Raw genomic sequence first — 26,308 nt, forward strand, 5'->3', positions numbered from 1 at the left:
CCAGCTTCCTTTTGTTGGGTTCAATTTGCACCCATAACTTTGTGCCTATGAAATGAAGTATGTGTGCAAATCAAAATACTTGTGCCTCTAGCTGCCTGATTTGCACCTGCAACTGGGAGCTTGTTTAAGGCTTAAGAACTTTTGAGAGGCGGAAGAGGTGCAGTTCAAAAAAAATGGGCACAAAAGTACAAGTACAAGGCACACTTTTGTAAAATTGGCCCTTAGGACACACACATATACAGGATATTCTACAGAATGCTCAGCTGTACAATACAGATATTCAGAGTAGGAGTGAGAACTCAAAGACATTCTGAGGTGGGTCAGGGAGGAGATATGGCCAAGTGGCGCTCAGTTATGCCTGATCTTCCGCTGACCTAGGATCCCTGAGGGACCTTACACCAACGGTTTAAGTTAGGGCTCCCCCTAGTCAGTGACAAGTGGGCAGAGCAGAGAATCAAGCCCAGAGCCCATAAATACTGACAAAGATCATAGACAGGACTTGCTTCGATACATTACCAAAAATTCTTTTAAAGATATTTAGAGACAAGTGAGCAATTCAAAGAGGGTTCAAGCTCAGGATTTACCCTTATGTTAATGAATACTGAATTGGGCATGATGTCCAATGTAATCACTGAAAGTGGTCAAATAACTATTTGGAAATTATACATCAAATTCAGTGTCTTTCTATTTGTGAATCATCTGTGATTTCTATGAATGGATTCATTTATAAGTATTCACTATCTAGTTTAGATAGTGTCAGCTTATTTTTACTGTGTGTTTGTTCTTTGTGTTTTAGTAGCGGACCTCTAAATTACTGTATGGTATTTATGATATGGTTTCTGGTCCCTGATTGACTGACTGAAAGTTTTTAAGCAGGATGACAAATGATAAAAACTCAACAGCATTTCTTGCATGAATTTTAGATAAATAATGATTCATGCTAAATTTCTTGGATCCTTTTGTAATTCACAAATAAAGTAGGTCATCCAAGTACTTGTGAACAATCAATAGCATGATTTCATGGTGAATAGCAGCAGAGAAAACTCACCATGTTTATTAGTGAAAATATTAATCAGTCATTTTCTGTATTAGTTGGCTAGCTCTAGTTGACATCTCATACACCAGAGATGCAGTACAGGTCACAGGACTGAGGAATGTATAATTTTGACAAAATATTTGAACAGACCTCGTGAGTTTGTTTAGGAACTACAAAGAACCTTTTCTTGAAACTAGGATAATTCTATTGGGGATATGGGGTGGGGCCGGGGAGGGAGACAGAGACAAACCAAATTAGCCAGGAAACAATGAAATATGTAAAAGGCACAAGTCCAAAAGTCTCAGGGTAGGTCTATACTCACCATCCGGGTCGACGCGGTGAGTTCGACTTCTCAGAGTTCGAACTATCGCGTCTAATCAAGACGCGATAGTTCGAACTCCCCGCGCGCTCCGGTCGACTCCGGAACTCCGCCACCGCAAATGGCGGTGGCGGAGTCGACCTTGGAGCTGTGGAGTTCAACCCCACCGCGTCTGGATGGGTAAGTCAGTCGAACTAGGGTACTTCGAGTTCAGCTACGCTATTCACGTAGCTGAACTTGCGTACCCTAGTTCGACCCCACCCCCTTAGTGTAGACCAGGCCTCAGGCACAAGATTCCTTATGGTCCCTCAAAAATGTTAGAAGTAAGCCTAAGAAATTTATACTCTGAGTATTTAATCAAACCAGTACAACATTTTAATCATCATTCTTGTCCTGGGCTTTACAGAGGGTATGACGGTGACTTATTTCAACTTTAATGCATTTGTCTACCTATAAACTGAACTGGAAACATTCACAAATGTTTCCACTGAAAATAAAACGGGGGGTGGGGGGGCGCCTACTGGCTCTTATTTCCCGTATTATAACTCCTTAGGTATCATGAAAACTAGAAGGAACCATTGGTAATTCCACAATTTCCACCAATAGGTGACATTAAGTAATTTCTACATTTGTTACTATATGTACACATTATAGATAGGGCTTCTGATTTAGCCAATAAACAGCAATAAAAGATGTCTGATCTCCTCCCCCCCGCAAAAGTATATATCTAACAAACACTAGGAAAACACCAGAAATGGTTACTTGTACATAAGGGCTTGTCTACATAGAGCAGTAATGCAGACTACAGGGGTAGGATTTCTAAAGTGCACTAAACATGAATTATTCGCTGGTGTGCACTAAAGGCTTCCTAGCGTGGGTTAACATAGTGCTATTTGCAATATGTTAAAGAACACTGGAAAATATTACAAAGATTACTCATTACAGTACATACAGATGAGAGAGCCCCCAAAACAGATTTTTTCACCAACTACATAAAACTGATAAATTCTTAAAAATAACCTCCAATGTGAAATTAATACATCCCAAAAACCAGGAGTTCTAATTACACTGGTCTACAATTTTTGAGAAGTCGTCTGTCTGAGAGAAGAGATGTATTATTTATGTATTATTTATTTTGATGTGAAAAACAATGACAACAATTAAAACAAAACTGATTTGGCTACTAGATTTAATATTTTTTTTTTACATTTGATGTGTATATTGTGTAGATAGAGTTAGTTTTTTAATCATAAAACCTAGGTCTTTTTTTTTGTGTTTGTTTTTTGCTTTGCATGATATTTCACCCTGTGTGTTTATTTAACACTTTAAAAATCAAAAAAGGTTATAAATAAAAAATATTTATGAAAAAAAAAAAAAAAAACTTATGTACATAGTTTAGTCCTATATTCAGTGTCTCTCGGCGCTTCTTGGCTTGTCTCTTGTATTCATTCTCTCTCAGCAGGTGCATGCAGACACTGCTGGGCTTCCAGGCCCAATGACCTTCCCTGCGTTTTTCCATCTTTGCAATGTCCTGGTGGAATCTCTTGCTTGTATGCTCACTGCTCACACTGCAGCAGAAAAATGGAAAAAATCTAGACCAAGCAGAGCAACAAAGTGACATGTTGCATCCAAGGCCACTGATGTATACCTAGGAGGTTTTCACCAACAACCTGTAGTTGTGTGCCTTGTTGTTTCCGAGAAAATTTATTGCCAGGGCCAGATTCTCAACTGCTGTATATTGGCATAGCTGCATTGAAGTCCACAGAACCACACTAATTTATTCCAAATGAGAATCTGGCACAGTATTTCTTTATTAGGACAAATTAAAGCTAAATGAAGGTTACACTGAACAAGCAAAGCATTATTAAACCTGGACACTGCTCTGTCCATGTGGCTGATTTTGCTTCCAGCATAACTCCCTGTTCCACTGGTGTCCCTTCAGCAACAGTCTCTCCGGTGAACATGGGCCCTCTCACTACTGATGATACATCTTCCCTGTTTTACAAACATTAAAAACAAATAATTGATGCCTAGACCCCCTCCACCACCCACCTGTGTCCCTTTGGCCAGAGATTGCTAGCCCTTAGCTGAGTTGGAGTCTCAGCATTATGACAGACTCAGATAGTTACGTGATCTTTGAGACAGTTTGATCTCTGCAGCAGGAGACCTTACCAGGAGTAATGTGTGTCTCCTGTTACCAGTCTCTGAATCCTGAAAACTCTCTCTGTGGGGTCTTTCCCTCCCTGTGGGGTGGCCTCCAGATGGTTCTCTCTCTCTCTCCATTTTGTGATCACTCTTGGCTTTCTGGGTGTTGTCTGCTGTTACTGCCTCTTGTTCCTTCAGAACATTTATCCGTCTTGTGTAGTACCTCTTCGGCCGCCACTGTACTAGGGTGACCATACTTCCCAAAGGGAAAATGGGACACCATGTGGGGCTAGCTCAAGCCCCTTCTCTCCCATCGAGTCCCCCCCATGCAAGGCTGTTTTTGGCATTGCTGCATGTTCGAGCCCTGTCTGCTGCCCTGCCCGCCTTCCCTCCCTGCACGGGGCTGGCATTGCTGCATGATCCCCACTCATGTTCCTCTGCACCCCACTTTGACAAAAGTGGGTCCTTGTCCCATTTGCTCTTGCCAGCTTGATCAAATGGGACAAAACACCTACTTTTGCCAAAAGGGTCAGGACAGCTGGGTCAGGGCTTAAAAAAGGGACTGTCCTGGCCAAAAGGGGACATATGATCACCCTACACTGTACTCCTTTAGTCCCTCCTGGACAGTCTCTAATAGGTGGATCCTTGCAGTAGTGCCTAACTCCAGGGTAAGCAGGTCCTTGCCTGACCTGTTGCACTCTAGTGCCTGCTTTCTGATAATTGGCCATCTTGTCTCCGTAGTATCTCAATCCTCTTGGCTGCAACAGGTCCCCTTCACTGGTAACAGGATATTGGGCCTTTGTCCCATCAATACTTGCACTGGACTATTTTGGCATTCTTGTGTGCCAAAAATTATAACAATTCTGAAACAATCAGCTCCATTTTACAGCTGATTCCACCTTGCCATTACTCTGTGGGTATACGGTGGAGGAGGTGGTCAAACTCCCATTTGCATACAAATTCCTTGAATTAGTGCAAGGCAAATTGGGGTCCATTTTTGGTGAATGCAGCATCTGGAATGCTCTTTCTTGTGAACTGGGCCTTCAGTTTGCCAAATCACTGACTTGCTTTATGCATCAGGTAGGGCACTGACCTTCCAAAGGTTTAAATAGTTCACTGTAATTACATATTGCTTTTCCTTGAAGGCAAATGAGTCCTCTTACCACCTGACCATAGAAAAAGGTGAGACAGAGTATCTGCTGGCAGTTATCCCATGACTGGCACACGTCACACTATCAAGGAAGAGAGTTGTGTATTTTCTGCCAGAAAACACACTGTTGAGCCCATTTAAGACAGCTTTCAATGCCTAGATGTGAGGCATGATGTTTTGGCATGCCATCCTTATGTAATGAGGTGGGCACAACAGCTCCCTGTCCTCATACTCAGCTCATCTTTAAAGTAAAAAATATGGCTCTGGTGCTACTAGTACTTGGCTTTTGTCTTCTGGCCACCCTGCTAGTATTGCTGTTAACTGCCTGTAGATGTCCTTTTCCTTAGCTCTCTGTGTAAGTCAACATTGCAATGTAAACCCAGGCTCATGTCCAATCCCCACCACCACTTCCATCTACACACAAATCTGTCTGACTCAGGCCAGTAAACCCTCAGGACTTGAGCCTGTGACAAAGCAGAGAGGAGTCGGCCCAAGCTTCAGTCTCACTAGGACTATGGTCCAAACACCATCATTTTTCAGTGAGGATGCAGTTTGGGCCCAGGTCCCCGGACTTGATCCCATGGGATTGTGGGATAGCATTGGTGGATTCTTGGGACATGTTCCTATCCTTTCTATCCCAAGGCTAGCCAATCAACTCTCAGTAAACAGAAGCAATCCCCTCAGTTCAAGTACAGCTGCTTGTTGTTTAACCCTTCCATTTTATTCTGAGTATTGAACTGCAGCGTGAACAGTCTCCTGTGTTAGCTATGGTTACCAACAAGAAGTCATCCTTTACCAGACATGCTGCTACCTGGTCACAGAACCACAGTCAGATTCTCGTAAATCTTTGGTACAAGGCAAGCAAGATAATCAGCTTCAGTGCGAGTATCAGAAATGACCATGTGTACCAAGAAATAGTGGAAAAACTGGCAGTGTTGAAGATTAAAGGGACAGGTGACCAGTGCACAGAACAGATTAAGCAACTTGAGAGCCACTACCAGAAAGCCAGGAATGAGAACTGAACCTCTGGGAATTGTCAGTCATCCTGCCTTTGACCAGGCGCTGGGTACCAAACCAAGCACTGAGCCCCCAGCAGATCACGATAGTCTGGTGATCTGAGATGAAAACCTTCTGACCCCTGAAGCTAGTATAGCACTAAAGGGGAGCCAGTAGCTGATGGACCAAGCTAGCAAAATGACTCTGGTGCTCATGCCACTCTGAAAGGAGGCATTGCTGCCAGAGCAGTTGCAGTACATCCTGGGTGCATACTTGGAAGAGCTGTTTGATGACAGCCATAACCATGCTGGCTCAGAGGAGCAGCCTGCCATGGAACTGGTAGCAGAAACAGAAGAAGCCCTGGAGCCTGGTAAGTTTCTGGCTCTTATTTTTTTTAATATAAGAATGGGAGGGATTTCTGGTTTATTGGAATATCTACCAGCTCTATGGGGATTGTCTGCCCCATTCTTTGCAATTCACCCTAATTGAGTGACCATAGCTGGCCTCCACTGGACCACAGTCACACTTATATTGCCTTCCCTTTTAGTACACCACACAAATTGACAACAGCATAATCTGTAACCTGTACAAAGGTAAGGGGAAAATGTAGTGCATGGGTGATGAAGTCACTGTCTAACATATGGCAGGGGTTTGTATGCAGTCCAGAAATGTGCCAGGGAAAGGGAAGGGGCTGGCTATGCAGTTATTGGAGAGTCTGTATTGCCATTTGTATTTGCATGTAGTCTATAGGCAGATGTAGTCAGCAGGCTGTATCATAAACTGTAGAGAGGAAGTAATTGATGTGGATGCTAATGCAGCATCCTGTTGATTCCCCCATGAATGTTGACCCAATTGCTACAAAAACATTTCCCATAGTAGGAACTTAAGATAAGTAGTCACACTTAAGAGAAGGATGTATTTTCTAGGCCCTCCTCTATAGGGCACCATCCCATGCTGTTCATAGATCTATTGCTCAGTCACTATAAGCTTGGAAATATCTGTAGCCTACATGGCTGGCCTGCCACTGAACTTTGAATAGAATGTCCCTTTGGAATTCCCAGGATTGTTATGTCTTCCAGAATGTGGAATGCTTGAAATGGTTTCTCAGTGCTAGGTATGACCACAGTGGATTTTAAAACACTAACATGGTAAAAGCAGCAAAGAGTCCTGTGGGTGAATACCCACTTCGTCGGATGCATGTGGGCATTCACCCACGAAAGCTCATGCTCCAATACGTCTGTTAGTCTATAAGGTGCCACAGGACTCTTTGATGCTTTTACAGATCCAGACTAACACAGTTACCCCTCTGATACTTAACATTGTTAATTACACCTTATTCTGTGTGCTGTCTTTTCACTCTGTTTAACTCAGTTGTGTCTGGGAACTGGAGTGTTCCTCTGAAAGTAGACTGAAGTAGAGAGTATTACAAAGTATCATTTTTTGGCCTTGAGATTCACTTTTGTGGGGGGGCTGGGGGGAAAGGATGCACTGAACTGTTTTTTGAAGTACTGAGACAGTGTACTGTTTGATGTCTGTTTTCAGGCCTTTCCATCTCTGTAGCCCAGCCATAGGGATTTTGAACTGCCATGGAATGGTCAAAAAGGAAGTAGGTCCTTGATAAACTTCTGGTGGATGTGCCCAAGAAGCAGATATGATACCAAAAGGGAAAAGGGATTCATACCAAGTGAAAAGGCACAGAGAGGCGTGAGGAGGGAATTTTACCACATAAGAGACTTGGTGCAGCAGCTGGAGCAGGTGCATCAGTTGAGATGACAGCACAGCAGAAAGACCTGCAAGAGGCTGTTTGCACTAATAGTTCAGGCACCTGCTTCACCCGCACCATGTCCTGAGTTGCCTCTAAGGTACCATGTCCTGCAGAGCCATGGTGCACTGGACAATACCATGGTTGGATGGTCCATGCAACCAGGACTGAATGCTAGTTAAGCTGGGTAGATGTACTCACTGCAATCCTCCACTCTTGTGCAGCAGTGCCAAGTGTGCGCTAAACATGGTAGAAAGGGAAATGAGAATGGAGGCCAGGGGATATGCAGAAGTAGGGGAATTTTACCCTGTTCAATGTTTGCATTACACACTTGATTTTAATTACTGGCTTTGGTGTTTTAATGGCATCTGGCCTGCATAACAATTTCTGATTATGTTGTTTTTTGTAGTAAGCCATGTTAAAAATAAAAGGCTTTTGTTTCATTAAGAAAGTTTATTACCAGCACTGTATGACATCTAATGTGCATTTCAAAAAATAAAGATAAAGACATAAGATAACTGGGAACTTGTATTCAGAAATTGTTTTGAATACATCTTTTCAGATCCATAATGAAAATCTTCAGCTCATCTCACACAAACCACCATTTCCTCCACAAGCCATTGTTTCAGCAGTCATTTCAAACATAATGAATGTTCATGACAACTACATCCCACCCATTCCATTTGCAGTATAGAGCAAGGGTACTTCATTTACTGTTAACAATGCTGTACAAATACATCTATAAACATATTGGTCTCCCTCTTCCATTGGCCATGCAAGTCCATAATGTGGGCTCACAAAGCATCCCTGATTTCTGTTGCTCATATGCATCCTGCTCCAGCTGTGATCGGTGGACTTGCTGTACGAGTGTACCAGTTCAGCAATCCATTGCTGTCACAGGTCTACTCATGGGCTAATAGCAATCTTTGTGAATCCAAAGAACAGCACAACAAGCTTCAGGAATTCAGATAGCATTGGTAACACTGGAATCCAATGCCAGTAAACAATACCAAGGACATTTCTGTCTACCATTCTATTCCCAATGAATGTAATTAAACCTTTTACCAGGGCCTCTGAGATCAGGATAAGGTTTCAGAAGCCAAGGCAAAAGGGGATACATGCAAGATCCCCTATAACAGTGGGGGACAATTACTCCATATATGATAGTGTCATTTGGTGGGAATGGTGTCGCAACTTATTCATGAAAGCTAATCCTTGATCTCATACCAGGGTTTCTGCCGCTTTTCCAGTGCAGTCCATATTGACATTCATGAATGGGCCTCTCTGGTTGACAAAGACCTGCATAAATAATGAAATAAACTGTAAATGGTACTATATACACTCAAGTGTACCTTGAGGATCAGCAAGTACGGAAACATGAGTCCCATCAATGGCCCTGGCACAGTTAGCAAACTCCATCCTCTCAAATCCAGCAATTAATTCAGGGACACTGTATATGCTCATCACCTTTGGTAAAAAAAAAAAATCACACACCTGACTTCCTCAGAAAAAACTGTCACTAGCCCCCATAGTGAAATTGCCAAAGCTAAACTGGTCAGCAATGGACCTGTAGCAGTCGGGGGTAGCCAGCTTCCAGAAGGTAACAGCATCCCACTTCTGGACATGGCTGCCCTCCTGCCTGTGTCCTGATGCTGACATTCTGAGATCCTAAGCTATGTCAAGTGTAAGAGGCCCCATACCATTAAAAAAAATTAACATATAAAGCTTGTCTATATATTCAATGTCCTTTCTGTGAAAATTTGCATAGATACAAAGGCAGAGTTTTAAAAATAGAAAAATCTTCATTTTCAGCAGCCCTCTTGGTAACGATGACATTATTACAGAAATAAATTTTAGACAAGTTGTTTGAACTAATTGCATATGTAAGTAAAGTAGAAGTAAACAATATAAAAATACTGTAAATAATACAATTTACTAGAAGAGTTCTCAGGAAACTTCTCTTCTCTGTTGGGGCATCTAAATTGTGGAATTCTCTCTCTGAATACGCAATGAGACTCTTCGAAGATATAAGATGGCAATAAAGGATCAAGAAGCAATGGAGGATATAGGATGAGGATAACCCACAAGCTTAAAGCTCAACTATTAGTTATAGATATGAATTACACCCAGGTAATAAGCAAGCCATCAGCGAATTGTATGTGGGTTGTATTTTTTCTATAAAAAACAGTTTATTGGAAGTTATGCTGAATTACCTAATATTGGTACTAAAATTAGGTACCAGAAAGTTATTGATTCCAGAAACTTATTTTATCTGGATATTTCTGTGAAAGTTAGTGTTATTTTGTCCAGGAAAACAAGAGGATATATAATTTAAAAAAACCCACACACATACACACCACAAATAAGGAAAATTATCCTGATTTTCATATGAAAAACATTGGATTAATTTTGTTAGGGAATACATTTATCCAGATATAAAATATATTTACAAATGCTTATTCCATTTAATGTTTGCTATGAAACAATGAATTGTTGGATTTTTCTTTTGCCATACTATAAAAATACAATGTGATTTAGAAGTCTATAAGAATTTTTAGATTGCATACAACCTATAACAACATCTCTTACGCACTCCAAACCTGCCAAGCAGAAAATCTCAGTCTTTTTTCTAGGCAGACATCTCTTTGTGTTCACTTCTCTATCCCCTGTCTTCCCCCAGACCACTAATTAATCTCAAGTAAACACCTCAGACACAGAGTGACAACAAGCTATGTGTGAGAAAGGGAAAGAAAGAATTTACCAGAAAAAGAGACTGGTAATCTCTAGACAGGCATTGAAGCTGCTGTTGCTGGCTTTCATACGAATACATCTTTTAACATCTATTTGTAATTTTTTCTAAGATACAATCAGAAGCCAGATCATAGATTCTTGATTGTGTGTGCCCATGCACACACCCCCACCTGTTTATGCATGTGTGTAAAGAGACATCTGGCATGAAGACTGATGTTGACAAATCCACTCATCAGGCACTGGAACTTTCTACCACAAGGGTAAAGCTCATCTGTACATGACAGTTTTCTCAGGGGGCAGTTTTCCACAGGCACTAGGGACTATCATAAACCTTAATACCTTGCACTTTGAGTGGAAGGTACATGTCTCCTACCTTGCCTTCTCTAACACTGACAGCAGTACATTTTAAAAAACCCTACCAAAACAAAGTATTACACTGTACACACAATTCTCCCTTTGGGGAGAGGATGTGAGTATGTATCATTCATAACAATTGTTAGTCACATTGCTTAATGTACAAAAGGAAGGTGCTCAGATGCTATGGTGATGAGAACAATTAAATCTTGTCTTCACCTCAGCTTAACCAAAGAATACCAGCTTGAAAATGTTTGAGTTAACCTCACTGAAAAGGACAGAATTCTTAAAAATATAACTGAATACTTGTTATGGGTTGAGTCAAGCCTGATGTCAGAATGCACCCTTCACTCAATATAGATGGGATGGACATTTAAGGGGCCAGGCCTAAAATAAGGCCCTGTAATGTCTGTCCAGAAACTTGCACCATGTGGGTGAAGGGTTCTACTCAGTATTTATTCTTACCTGTGTATGTATATATAAAAGATGGGTAGAGTTCAGACAAATCAGAGAAGAGAAAGATTCAGAAGTAAAGACACAAAGCCATCTGGGAGCACATTGTATGACCCTGGAAAAAGCTAGAAAGTTGGGTTTTTTGGGATCATGTGTTGGCTAAAGAGGCTTTGGGGCTGTACCAAGAAACTATTAAGTTTCTTGTTCCTCCCACATTTAGACAAGCAAGACCTTGTACATTCTTTGTCAACAAGATTGCATCATGCAGATACCAGACTCCATTGTCAATTTTTATTCCCAGTAAGAACATGCTAGTTCCCTGAATTTTGACAAGCCACTCAGGCCAAAAAAAAGGCCAGTAGTATATAAGATGGTGTCAGTCCTGTCAAACCACAGGAAATAAAAGGTAAATATTTACAATTCCAGAAAACATAGTGAAGTAATTCAGACAGTATGGAATTAGACAACCTATTTCAAATCTTTATCTTTGACTATATATGAGTGTAAGCTGAATCCATTGCATAGCAACTATTGCCAATGAATCTAAGTAGCTTTCTAAGTTCTTTGGGATGAAGATTCTCTTTTTGTTCTGTGTTTGTACAGCACCTAGCAAGATAAAATTCAGTGCTGGTATGTGCAAAGTAACACATCAGAGAACATATTTCCAACTATACATATTAAACGATGGGGTCTAAATTAGCTGTTACCTATCAAGAAAGATCTTGAAGTAATCATGGATATTTTTCTGAAAACATCCACTCAATGTGCAGTAGCAATAAAAAACAAAACTAACAGAATGTTAGGAAACATTAGGAAAGGGATAGATGATAAAATATAATGCCACTATATACATACATGGTGTACGTACACACACACACACCTTGAATACTGCATGCAGTTCTGGCCACCCCATCTCAAAAAAGATATTACAATTGGAAAGTTACAAAGAAGGGCAACAAAAAATGATTAGGAATATGGGACAGATTCTGTATGAGGAGATTAAAGAGTGGGACTATTTATTTTAGAATAATGACAACTAAGGGGGATATGATAGAAGTCTAACTTTCACCACACCATGCATGATTTAAAGAGGGAAGTATTTATCCTTTCACACAATACGAACATCAAGGGTCACCTAATGAAATTAATAGGCAGAAGATTTAAAAACAAACAAGGAATTTCTTTTGCACACAATGCATAGTCAACCTGTGGAACTCATTGCCATGGGAGGTTGAAGGCTGAAAGTATAACTCCATTCATAAAAAAATTACAATAAGTTCATGGAGAATACGTCCATCAATGGCTATTAACCAAGATGGTCAGGGATGCAACCCCATGCTTTGGGTGTCCCTAAACCTCTAACTGCCAAAGGTGGGACTAGACAGCAGAGGATGGATCACTCAAAATTGCCCTGTTCTGTTCATTCCCTCTGAAACATCTGGCACTGGCCCCTGTTGGAAGATAGCATACTAAGATAGATGGAACATTGGTTTGACCCAATATAGCTGGTCTTATGTAATGGGGTCTTGATCTATGACTAGGGCCCCTAGATACTATAGCAATACAAAAATTACTACAGCATTAACAGCAGATGGAGACTGCATAGAGTTGTGATGTCAACTGCGGTAGTAGAAGCGCATTGCAACTATAAAGCCCTTTGTCTTACTGGCATTAACATGGCACAGCCAAGACACAGATTTTTGCATACTGCAATTAAAAGAGGAAGATGTCTAATAGCACCCTTATTTAAAGGATGTGAACATGATTTTCATTTAGCAGGATAACCATGCACAATTTGGACCATCGCTACAAAGGATGAATGAGCAGTTGCCACAATGATGGTGACTGAACCACAAGGTATGGAAATTTCCTTAATACTTTGTGCACATTTTCCTCCTGAAAAAATTGGGGGGTGGTCACAAAAAAAGTTGCATAAATTATATCTGGCCCTGGGCAGCTCTAAATTTAGATCTTCCCATGCTTCCTCCTAATGAAGAAAGAAGTCACTAGTTTCCTAGCATGCATCCAACAAAGTGGGTATTCACCCATGAAAGCTCATGCTCTAATATGTTTGCTAGTCTATAAGGTGCCACAGAACTCTGCCACTTTTACAGATCCAGACTAACACGGCTACTCCTCTGATAGTTTCCTTTGGGATAGAAGATCTCTGGTGAGAATGAGAAGTCTCTGGAATTGTGGAGAAGATTTTTTAAAGCTTGAATTTTACTCAGTCCTATCAGCTTTATTCAGAAATACTTAAGGATACAAATAAACTGAAGCAAATTAGTATTTTCTTATTCATTTGAAATGAATAAATTCCAGAGTTTGCAAAACTTTCCTAAAATCTGGTACAAAAATTTCCATATATAATTAGGCAAAACATCCTCTTATTGTCAGGGGCCACAGTGATAGTGAACCTCACAAGGTTTGCAGGGTTGCTTTAGCTGAACAATAATATTTATATGTTTATCCAAAACATACCTCAGATTGAGTTTTGGATGGATTGTCTATCATTTATTGAATCTCAAAAAAGGCTTGTGTTTCATTGTTATTGAGAGATAGGAAAAGAGTTGGGGGACGGAGAAGAGGTATGTTAGTGTGTCCACTCTGACTACTGTGTTTCACTAAAGCAGTCATGGGTTGAAGTTTGCTCACTGAGTAAGTCAAATCAGCCATCATATGAACATTATGCAACTTTTAAGACAATACATTTAAGAGTGACATACACACCTTATAATAAAACAATCAAGTAGCTGTATATGAGTCTCGAGCAACTCAAATCACACTTCTAAATATGAAGAATAACTTCAGAATAGCATGTTAAGCCTTTGACATAGGCTGGTGTCAGTAAGACACACTGACGCTCTCACTTAGTTCCGGTTATCAGATTGGCACGGTGTTCAGTTAGTCCTTCAGTTTCTCTGCAGCATTCAGATCTACCAAAACATGGCTAGGGCCTGCCTCCCCAAATGCCAAGTATATACGCACTATGCTCTTCATTAAACTCAAAGCCATGGTAAAAGCATTTTAAGAACTATTAATGCCCAATATTTGCTCTGTCATTTTTTAAAATTGATTTTTAGCCAATACTTGATTTACTTGTCCAGAATGTGCAGGGTGGGGAGGGAGGATGAGGGAGGGAAAGAAATGTACCTGTATGTTACAAACACGGGGCTATTTCTTTTCCCTGTGCAAGTATAACTCCCACTGGAGTCCTTAATTCTACTTTTAACTAGTAATTAGAAAGGTACAACTCCTAGTGATTTAAATATGATTTTATGCCTGTGTAAGATACACCTACATAATACCTTGTGCAGAGTTGTACAATTTGGGTTGTTTACATCAAAATATTGCCTTTAGAGCCACCTCCAAAGAAAACTAGGGAAGGAGAATTAGATTTGGGTAAAAAAAATACCACCACCCCCCCTTGAATCTTCACCTATTTCCAGAACTGGGCTTCAGTGGAATCTTCTTTGAGGTTCTGAAATAAGTGATTTGCACTGCTGGTTTCCTGCTGGGGCAAAATGAGAAATGCAGAAACACCAGGAGAATAGCTGTTATCACACTATTTCCAGGCAGCATTTGAAGCAGAAGAGCTATATATTCTCATAAGAAAACCTGTTCTAATGAGATTTCCAGGCCAGTTTTGGAAATTCGTGATGTTCAGATAGTTTAGAAAAGTATCTGAGCTTTTGGATGTTTATCTGAATTGGAACCTCAATCCAACATGTCTGAGGCTCAAACCTGTAAACATAATGACTTCCCCTCCCCCATATCTAAAACCAGATTTTCTGAGTACAAGCTAAGTATATGGCTCACTGCAGCATTATCCCAGTGATCAGAATCTGGGTCTGAGCACCTGGATTAGCCTACCCCAGGCATGACCATTCCCACAGCAAAGCCATATTGGAGTTACTGTATCTTCACTCTTAGGTGTGTTTGGGGGCATATCCCTTGGCTCTTTGTGCTGACACTCTAGGACTCTTTCCCAGCCAGTTGCAAAAGAACTTGTCCGTATTTTGGGGAAGAGGGGCAATCGTGGGAAGGCATTGGAGGACTATCAGCACTGGAGTAATTTTGCCTGCCTCCTCACTGCAAAGTGGGCAGGTTCTAGCCCATGTTAAAGTGGAGCATGAGTTCTAATCCATACCCCCAGCCAGGTAAGCTAGTTTTAAAGCACCTCTAAACTTCGGTGTTTCTGTGGATGGTAATGGGGTTTGGGCAAAAATCCAGGTAAGAACCAGTGAAGTCACAATCTGCTTCCTGGGCAGCTCCTAAAGCAACACAACTGTGGCAGGATCCTTGGGGTACAACTGTGGGACCACTATGCTCCCTTAACTCTCTAGCCTGGATTGTATCTCAGAAAGCTATGCCAGTGACAAGCTGCAACATCCCTCCAGGCCACACCCCACTGTATTACATGAATGCTCCCTGAGCCGCTCATGAATCATACAGAGAGCACCAGCAAATCACCCCAGCTCCCAGCCTTGCACCTGAGAAATATACCATCTTACATTGCTCAAGATTCCCTTGGACAGTGCAAGCTCATTAATAAGTTTGCCAGTTCTTCAAAGGAAAGTAGAGATGCATTAGCCATTGTAATTAGAGTGGAGATTCCCCAAGCACTTCAACCAAAAAACACACTGTTTTAGGTAGAAATATAAAGTGGGTCTATTAGCTACAGAAAGACAAATTTTAAGTGATTATAAGTAGCAGGCAGAGAGATCAAAGTTGGTTACCTAAGAAATAAAGTTAGAATTTAGACTCCCTTTCTATTTTTAACAGACTAAGCAAGATTTGATTCAAGCAGTCTCTCACCCTAACAGATGATACAGGCAGTTTACTGTTCTTCACTACACAGACTGGTCCCTGGCTGGAAGGGAGCTCAATCTCCGTAGTTCCAAGTCTTTGTCTTCTAGTGACTTCTTCTTGATAGGCTGTTAATGCCTGCCTGGCCACAGATGGCTGCACCTTTATTGCAACTGAAAGGTCAGCTGTGGGCATTCCTAATCTTACAACATATTTCAGTAGTGTGATGGGGTTCAACTCACCACCGCTGGCACCTCCTGCCAGTGACTTTGGGAATTAGATCTTGACCTCTGCGGAGCGCCCTCGGCCCATGGTGTTGGGCCCATCATTAGCTCTGCTGCCCTGGGACCCACATGGTTCCCTGCTCAGTGGCATCCTCCTCTGGACAGTCTCCATTTACTTCAAGACACTGCCCTCTGGCAGTGCCCACTAGTCCCGTCTTACCCCCTTCCAGGGGAGTGTTGGTAACAGCATTCCTTCCATCTGCACCTGCCTCAGTGGCCAACCACAACCCTGTAGTCTAGTCCCTTATCTCAGGGACCAGTTTTGGTATGTTTCGACCCCTCTTTGCAAAGGCCAGGTGCAGTACAAAGCGAGGGCCCAGGCCCACCCGCCACTCTGGGCCCCGACCCAGGGAACCTCTAGCAGCAGCCTTCCTCTACCCTTCTTCCTTCCCTTCTCGCCTGCTTAGTTTCCCTGGGCCACTTCCCCTTTGGCCCTATGCGCACCTTCCTGACCCTTTGCAGCAGGGCCACAGCCTAGCAGGTAATAGGCTGGAGCTCCTATCTGCTCCCACAAGCCAGCCCAGGACTGCTCTGTCTAAGGTACTGCTCCTTTCATCAGGAGCCAGTCCTCCTCCATTGCTGACCAGGGAGTGACTGACTTCTCCTTAGCTGGGCAGCCTTTATATAGGACCTAGCTCAGTCCTGATTGGCTGCAGGTCAGCACAGCCTCTCTGGCCTGGTTCAGGCCTTTTTCTCAGGGGGAGGGGGGGCCACTGCCCCACCACAGTAACACATAGCAATACTCCATAACTTCACATACAATGCTAGTACATACAATCCAACACTATGTTAATATTCAGCAGATCAAGCCCCAAGCCTGTAGCAAATCCACACTCTATCCCCTATATTACCAAGGCCTACCATGAGGACCAGTGACAAAGTTTATATATCCTTGAGCATTAGGGTTCCCAGCTAAACCCCACTCTTTACATGAAACTTATTAGCTTCCTACCTAATCCTGACTAACTCATTTGAGATAGTAGATAAAGAGGACAGCACCCACTCAGGTTATTTTTGCCTGCATCCTTACTCTCTAGCTCATCTATTTAAACCCTACACAATGCATTCTTAGTAGAGCCAAAAACATTCATAGAAAATTTCTTTAGAAAGCATCATTTGGGGAGCTGTCCAATGTAATATAAGGGGTTAAAATTATTTTCCTAAACCAGATGTGATCTGGGGAGTTTTACCAGAGATCTATATAATCCATCTGAAATTCATGGCCTGGTAAGGAACAACCCAGGCAATCTAGTCACAGAATAAAAACTCAATCAGTATCAGTGAGTTCCTGTCAGTCACATTTGTCTTTGATTCCTGCAGGAGAATATTTGCTCACATTCATATTTATCTGCCTGTCATGCTTGTTTTGATATTCAGCTGACAATCTGCACAAGATGACTGACATGAGCAAATGCTGAAGGGTGTCAATGTTGAAATGAGATGACTGATTGTATTACCATTTTAAATGGTCTGTCTTATTCTGCTGAGTGTGGTGATTTTACTCTTTCCTTATCTGTCATGCTTGATTAACTAGAGCCCACTGTTATGTTGTGGTGTTTCAAGTTGCACTCAGCCCACAGTTTAACATGACAACTACAGTTTCCTCATATTACAGCAGCATTCTACTTCACTTTCCTTTCCCTCTATAAAGGAGGTCGTTGGTGTGTGGGAGATACTCTGCCGTACTATATCTGATTGTGTTTTGAGAGGTCATTTGTTTTCTGTGTATTAAATAGGAAAGCACTGAATGCTTTCAAAAACAGTTCCTAGACTCAGTGTTGAAATAGAAATATTTTGTTTCTTGCCCAGCCTTCAAAAGCTCCTTTGAGAAGAGAAAAAACAGGTCATAATACATCTACCTTACAACTCTTATCAGGGTTTAGACATAAGGCTTGCAATATCAAAACACTGCCTGCAGCTAAAGCAAAAGGAGTTCTCTTTACATTTATAATTTATAGAATGACAGAAAAATTAAGCAGTGCCATAAAACAAGTAATAGATAGGCAGGTAGTTTAGGTACACAGTGATTTGTTTTAAAATTCAATGCAGAGATCTTCTCTGAAATACAACAGTCTATTCTTAGCAAAGATAGCACAAAGATCGTTTTTTTAAATGAAGGTTAGAGGAATAGTAATGTTTCACTCAGATGCTTTAACTGTCTTTGTCTAATCCTTCGCAAGCTGTGCAAATGGTTAGTTTTGCTAATATAAACAACACTCAAGTGCACCATGGTCTTTATACCAAGCACTGTAGGTTCGATCAGAGCATCTGTTGGATTATTAAAACTCAGTAAGTTCAATAGAGTCTTGACCCCACCTCTTCCCCAATGTGACAGCCAGTGCAGCTGTCATAAGGGGCAAGAAATCTGTGCCAGGTTACAAAGGGTAGAGAAACAGAAAAACAAGGACCAAACTATGACTTTCAACATAGCTACACTGTCCCAGTTATGTGCTGCCTTTACTTAACTCTACAACTGAGCCCCTAGATTGTAATTTCTTTGAGGAAAAAACCATACTTATTTGTTTGCACAACAGAGGCCCCAATCACATTACGGTACTTCAATAATGACCTATAATTGTAGGTCCCAATACTTTGTGTTTAGATTCCTCAGGACTGCAATCTGCGGCACCTCACACTTGTCATCTGGTTTTCTTGATAGTTCTGTTTAAAGATCATGCAATGTCTTGCATTTACATGATTTACTGGTTTCTTTGAAAGTGGTATAATCAGTGTATGGGCAGGTTTCTTTTCTCTTCCCTATTGCCTGTTTCCTCTTTCTGCAGAAGGGGATTTAAAGAGATGTTAGTTTCAGAAAAAAGTACCGTTTAAGGTCTTTCTGTGTGGCTCTGACACATATTAGTGGCCCATACTGTGTCCTGAAACAGTGACAATGTTTCAGAATATTCTTATGATGACTCAGGCAATGGCAGGTTTATCCTTAATGCACACATTTTTGCAAGGTTTTTTCATAGCAGCCACAAAATATTGCATAAGCTACATTGGGCTGGGAGGTAGGAAACACTGGCCATGTGACACTTCAAACTCAGGTTCTGTGAAGGCACAGGTTTTCTATGACCTCAGAGAGTACAAGCACACATGTAATGCACAGCAGAGAATGAGACTCAGAGGCCTGTATGAAGCAGTGATCAACCTAAGAAATTCTCAAATGAAGTTTAACATGGCTGAAGAGCTTGATTCAATAACCTAATAGTAATTTGAGCTTTTCTGCCCCTTTATACTACATTCAGGCCTGGCCTAACAGAATAAAAAAACCCACAACTTATTTCTGTAGCCACATATTATTAGTATTTTGAACCATTTTATACTTAGGCAATACAAGTTTTAAAACTCTAAGCCTACATTTCTAGCACACACCTTTAATGCAAAGCAGAAGAAACTCTGGGATCTGTATGGAAGAGAGTGCAAACTAAACTGACTCCAGAGCTGATGCTAGGCATCAGGGGCGGCTCCAGGCCCCAGCACGCCAAGCGCGTGCTTGGGGCAGCATGCCGCGGGGGGCGCTCTGCCGGTTGCCGGGAGGGCGGCAGGCGGCTCCGTGGACCTCCCGCAGGCGTGCCTGCGGAGGGTCCGCTGGTCCCGCGGTTCCAGTGGAGCATCCGCAGGCCCGCCTGCAGATGCTCCACCGGAGCCGCGGGACCAGTGGACCCTCCACAGGCACGCCTGCGGGAGGTCCACCGGAGCCGCGGGACCAGCAACTGGCAGAGGGCCCCCCGTGTCGTGCCGCCGTGCTTGGGGCGTCAAAATGGCTAGAGCCGCCCCTGCTAGGCATAAGCAGATTAAACAATTGCTTAGGGTCCCAGAAAGCTCAAGGGCCCCCCATTCAATTTTTTTACAATGTGGTGTGTGTTTGGGCGGGGGGCGAGAATATTCCTGCTTAGGGAGCACAATGGACTAGCACCACTTCTGTCTGCCCATATACCACACCAACCCCAGCATCAAGAGTAGGGAGGGTAGAGGAATTAGAGAGTTTCTGGGGAACACAGGAATGTCCAGAAGTGTTAGTGATAACATGAGTTACCAGATCCCAGCACTCACTTGTGTGCGCCTTACATATGCCTCCTAACATTAAAATGTTATCCTGACATTTCCATCATTACAGGTAAGTCTTGCTTGGTTGTGAAGCTTTTATTGGGTTGTGTCCTACACAAATCTTTACCTATCTTATTTTGTAATGACTGTGATACTCTTATACTTCAAGTTAACCTTTTAAATATGGTACAAGCTCTAAGCAATTAATCCTGGTGTATACACTGTTGGACCTAAAGTCACTGGCACTAAATAGTGTAGCAACTCTTGAGATACAATCCCAGAGGGACTGAGCAAATTGATCTGTGGGTTCCCGTACAGGCAACTTGGAGTCCCAAGTGATCACCTGTGACTATTCATTCTTTTCCTCATTCTGGTTGGGTGGATTACTGATAGTGCGCACCTCTCCCTGTGCTGGCAATGATTCCTTTGACCCATGTGCATATGATACCTCAGCACTTCCATCAGTATCACCAAGCAGTCTGGGGGTCATTTGCAATAGTGGGACAATAAGCAGCACCACCCAGATGGAGTGAGCTGGTTATTGTTGGTTGGCTGTCCTCTGGATGCTGTTCACCAGTGTTAACAGCTGTGGTTTTATTCTGATTGAGGATTAAGGAAGCAATCCTGTATGTCATCATCTGACCTGTCAAAGGAATCCTGTTCCTGGAAGATTGGAGAATATGTCCCTGTTTATGTTTTTCTTCTTGTTGTTAGACTATCAATAAGTAATCACAGGGTAGTTAGAGATTGGCATACAATATCTCTGCCCTTCTCTGCTGATTCTCTGGGACTATTTTATATACTGGCTGATCCCCCTTTTTTGGTAATAGTATGAATCTGCTTCCCCCCACCCCCAACACACACCCCCAACAGGCTTTTAGTTTTGCAGGTCCCCACACACTCAGAAATTCCTGAAAAAGTACATGATCTCCTGGGGAAGGAGTGATATTGTGAGCAGTGCTATGATGCTAGTCTGCTGCCACAAACAATGATTTTCTGGAGTGTTCGTTGACTAAAACAAAAGCTTCTTTCATCCATGCTTTCCACTTTTAGTCACAGTTCTTCACTGATTCGTCAATTGACATTATATTTACTGATAAGCAAGAAGCCCTCCCATAGAAAGGTAGATTAGAGACAATCCTGTTTTGTTACATGTACAGTTATAAGCATACATAAGCATGTTTTAAGACTAATTAGATTTCTGGTCTTCAGGGAGCACTCTCAACATTAATAGAACACTACTAGCAATTCACTCAGTTTACTAATTTTCCTCAGGATATGAGGGTTTTCTCAATCCCACAATCTGTCAGTACAGCTGCAGCCTATGGAACAAATAGGCTGTGGTCATGGTGAATTCATTTAGGGACTACAAATTTCAAAACAAAAATTATTCAAGGTTTTGTCAGCTGCAGTTTTCCCAGGTTTGTTCCTTGTGGGATAAGCCTGTGCAAACTGGGTAAAGTGGTCTGTAACAATCAGCATATACTTAGAACCCCCAATGCTTTTCTCAAAGTGAAGAAAATCAATTGTAGCTAGTTCAAACGGTTCTGTAGTATCAATAAGACATAATGGGGCTTTGCTATATTGCTTGCATCTCTTTGCTTTCAGGCATTGACAGACCTGACTCAATATCCTCAGTGCTCAATAGTCTGCTTCAGATGTGGCCTATAGAAACAAACAGTCTTTACCAAGGTGACCCATGTTTTCCTGTAACTCTACACTGACTTGGCTTTAGTTCCTTTCAGGTACTTCCAACCGGTTGCAAGTAATAGTTTTGTGATAAAGGACACGTCAAGGCTGATTCCCCACTCTGGCACTTTGAGCCCAGAAGGTGGGGGCCCGTAAGGATTTTAAAAAGTAATACTTGCCACTCTAGGTTTGTATTAAACTCCCAAGTTTACAGCTTTTCTCGGACCTTGGCTTGGTAAATGCTGCTACCACCCAAGTGAAAAACTGCTTCTTGCAAATACTGAAAAAACTCACTTGGGAAGTTTTCCCCAAGGCCCCTCGGCTTTTCCATCCCTCGGGGAAGATGAGAAAGAGAAAACAAACAAAAGAGAAACCCAGCTGTTGCTACCAGCTAATTGAAAAACATACACAAACCACTTAGGATATCAAAAATCCAATCCTGTTCTTAAACAAAAAAGGTAAAATTTAACAAAAATGAAAAGAAAATACAGCTGAACTTAGGCTTTTGCTAGATTTTATAGAGCAACTGAAAAAGGGTTAAACACCAGGAATGGCTCCCTGGGGTCCAGCTTAACGTTACAAAAGAAAACAAAAATACTGGAACTTAGCACAGAAGAATCCAAAAGCCAAAGTAAACCCAATCACATTTATCTAAACATTCCCTATCTGAATTGAATCGTTCTAGGTATGGAAGATGATTTTTCATACCTAGTCCAAACCTTTTACAGCATTCCTGCTGCCTCCTCTCTTCAGCAGAGAGAATACAATAGACAAAGGAAAAAGCTCCCTCCTTCCCATTTTAAAAGTTCTAGCCTTTCCATTGGCTCTTTTGGTCAGGTGCCCACTCCCTTTCCTTTACCTGGGGACTTTTTAACCCTTTACAGGTAAAGCAAGCAGAGAACAGCCACCAAGAGGGACTTTATAGCTAACTGGCTGGCTGGCTATCCATAAAAGGGAGCTCCCCTCCCCTGCTTCATTTATCACAGGACACTATCATTATCAAGGTACAGTTCTCCTCACACACAAAGTAGAAACCTGGCCTGCCCTGTATCTTTTCCATATTGGTGGCCTGGATCCTTTGGCTTTTGCTCCAATAATTGCTTTTATTATTGGGTCAGCTTGCATTGTTTTACTTAGTACTTCCCAAAAGATGGGTCTAAGTGTTGACCCAGTACAGTAGCATCCATAATGCTAGTGGTTATCCAGGATACAAGCTCTTCATCTTGGGCCTGGATTGAGTTTAGTGCAGCATTCGCAACATCCAAAGATGTTTGCTTAGTACACCTTTCCATTAATATGTATTAAACTGGGCTAAAACTCAAGTGTTTGACCCACCCAGAAAAGGTAGGGAATATGTAGAAATTACAGCCTCTGGGGAACACAATGGGAAGGTGTCCAAAAAAGTTCAGCCACTGTGAAAGCTTCATTTTTCAGTACAAGATCCTACAACTCCTCTTTGTGTATTCCTTACAATCACATTAATGTGTGCTCTTTGTCCTATATAACAGCTATGTTGTATGTTATCTTTATATTAATAAAATTTGAACTGTACTAATGACAGATCCACTCCTGTATCAGTGATTCATATGATGAGGCTCATTTAAAAATTTTGTCCATTGGGGGCTACGTAAACCTAAGCTAGTGTCACTCCGCCTCCTGGGCCCTCAGTGTGTGTTTAGCTAATTTAGCCTCATAACCCTTACATATCAGTGCAATTGCTTCAGAGATATGGAAGAGTTATGAGGGTAAGGGAATCTAACTGAGGAAAACAAGCATTTAGGATTTGGCACTGGTGGAAGAGAAAAGGGGAGAGAATTATGAACTTTGTTATTTCCCTCCTTTAAAAACATCTGAAAAAGTGTGAATAGCTCTATAATTAAATTGTTACAGGGGTTGGTTTAGCAAAAGCTCCTTCCCAATATTTTTGTCCAACTGTTTATTTTCCAAATTTCAATATTTTAATCAAAAAAGTTTCCAAATTCAAAAAATGTTTCAGCAGTTGCAATACAAATTTCCTCTTCCTGTACATATGGAAACTCCGTTTAATGTCAGTGTTAATGTCATTTAATGTCCATGCCTATGGAAAGGATGTTAATAGTCTACTACATGTCTATTTTATAGATCAAAAGAAATGTCCACTCTGCAGAGTGGTTTGTGACATTATGTAGCAGATGTTAGACAATTACAGACATAGGAGTGTCACAGAGTCTACCTGCCATGTAGCACCCCTTTTTGGCCAAGTGTGATGCTTCAGGCACTCCCCACCTTAACTTACTCCCTTCTCCAGGATTTTCTCTCTCCCTCAGGGATCCACATTGCCCAACCAACCTGTTAGGTCACTCAAAGTTTCATCCCTTTTTAGGTAACAAAAGACCCACACAAATATAAGTTTCTTCTGTCCCACTTGTGGTACTCTTCAGCCCACCCTCAAGCCTCAGTTCCCAGTCCCTTGTGGGTTACCTATAAGTCTTTCTAACTTTAAGATACAACCCTGACTCCCAGGCACCTTCCCTGGAGTCCCCACACAGTCTCCACCCCTTTGGCCTACCTTTCAGCATTCCTGTTTCTGGGATAGGGTTGCTGACTCCTAGGTAGGCTTCACTAGAGCCCTTCCAGACCCAACCTTCTCCTTGTGGTTCTACTCCCAAACTGAGGTTTTTTCCAGTCCTTTTATGAAACTCAGGTGTTGTATCCTGTCACCTGACCTTAATTAGACCAGCCCCATTAAGCTGGGAGGCAGTTAATTGTTGCAGAGGGCTAATTCAATAGGAATGGCTAGCCCCAGGCCTTCTGGTCCTTTGAAGAGGCAGTATACCTTGTCACAAGGATCATAATAGGAAACACTCCCTATTGCTTGCAAGGGGCTGATAGTATCAAGCAATAGGAATTTATACTAATCCTTATCTCACCAGTTAGTTATTTTGAAGCCATAGTATTCAGTCTATAATTTAATAATTATTGTTTTCATTATAAGCCCATTACTGAACCATCCCCCTGATTTCATGACATTTTCTCTAATAAGTTTCTTAAAGATTATAATGTCTCATGGCAAACCTGTGGCTTTTGGAAAATTTTGTGGGAACTTAGATATAAAAAGAACAAGGAGTCCTTGTGGCACCTTAGAGACTAACAAATTTATTTGAGCATAAGCTTTCATGGGGTAAAACCCACTTCATCGGATGCATGCAGTGGAAAATAGAGTAGGAAGATATATATACACAGAGAACATGAAAAAATGGAAGTTGCCTTACCAACTCTAACAAGACTAATCAATTAAGGTGGGCTATTATCAGCTGGAGAAAAAAAAACTTTTCTAGTTATAATCAGGATGGCCCATTTCAAACAGTTGACGAGAAGGTGTCAGTAACAGTAGGGGGAAAATTAGCATGGGGAAGTAGTTTTTACTTTGTGTAATGACCCATCCAGTCCCAGTCTTTATTCAAACCTAATTTAATGGTATCCAGTTTGCAAATTAATTCCAATTCTGCAGTTTCTCGTTGGAGTCTGTTGTTGAAGTTTTTTTTTTTTTTGGAGAACTGCGATTTTTAGTTCTGTAACTGAGTAACCAGAGAGGTTGAAGCATTCTCTTACTGGTTTTTGAATGTTATAATTCTTGCTGTCTGATTTGTGTCCATTTATTCTTTTGCATAGAGATTGTCCAGTTTGGCCAATGTACATGGCAGAGGGGCATTGCTGGCACATGATGGCCTATATCACATTGGTAGATGTGCAGGTGAATAAGCCTCTGATGGTGTGGCTGATGTGTTTAGGTCCTATGATGGTGTCCCTTGAATATATATGTGGACAGAGTTGGCAACAGACTTTGTTGCAAGGATAGGTTCCTGGGTTAGTGTTTTTGTTGTGTGGTGTGTGGTTGCTGGTGAGTATTTGCTTCAGGTTAGGAGGCTGTCTGTAAGTGAGGACAGGCCTGTCTCGATCTATGAGAGTGAGGGATTGTCCTTCAGGATAGGTTGTAGACCCTTGATGATGCATTGGAGATGTTTAGTTGGGGGCTGAAGGTGATAGCTAGTGGCGCTCTGTTACTTTCTTTGTTGGGTCTGTCCTGGAGCAGATGACTTCTGGGTATTCTTCTGGCTCTGTCAATCTGTTTCTAAATGTTGACAGTCATATCTGAGTTATAGGACAACATAAATAATCGTTTTTAAATTGGAAAAACAATCCTTGCCTTTTTTGTTCCATAACATCTCTAAAACAGTCTAATCTATAAAGTTCAAAAGAGCCTCATTAGTTAAGTCTCAGTGAGTATTTGTGCCCCAAGATATTTTCATAGACCCACATGGCTCCACTTTGTGTAGTAGTTTTAAATTATTCAGGATTACATATCTTAGAGTGTGGTGTTCATGATATCTAATGGCAGCAATTGTTCCTGTGAATTCTGATGTCTGCTGCACACTCCACCTAATCTAATTTTTTATTTCAAAAACTATAATAACCCTTTCCATGTATATTCTCCAGTATGTAAGCCAACCACTAGAGAGCAGAGCTGATT

General features: G+C 41.6%; 1 long non-coding RNA gene across 1 annotated transcript; it reads right to left on the reverse strand.

The window, feature by feature from the left end:
- Positions 1-7,846: 7,846 nt before the first annotated feature.
- Positions 7,847-24,437, reverse strand: LOC120406970. The gene is made up of 2 exons (XR_005599710.1): positions 24,347-24,437; positions 7,847-8,707 (listed from the first exon to the last, which is right to left on the reverse strand). It is a non-coding gene; the product is annotated as an uncharacterized LOC120406970 (long non-coding RNA).
- Positions 24,438-26,308: the final 1,871 nt, after the last annotated feature.

Source organism: Mauremys reevesii, linkage group 5 (assembly GCF_016161935.1).
Source record: "Mauremys reevesii isolate NIE-2019 linkage group 5, ASM1616193v1, whole genome shotgun sequence".
NCBI classification, from domain to species: Eukaryota; Metazoa; Chordata; order Testudines; family Geoemydidae; genus Mauremys; species Mauremys reevesii.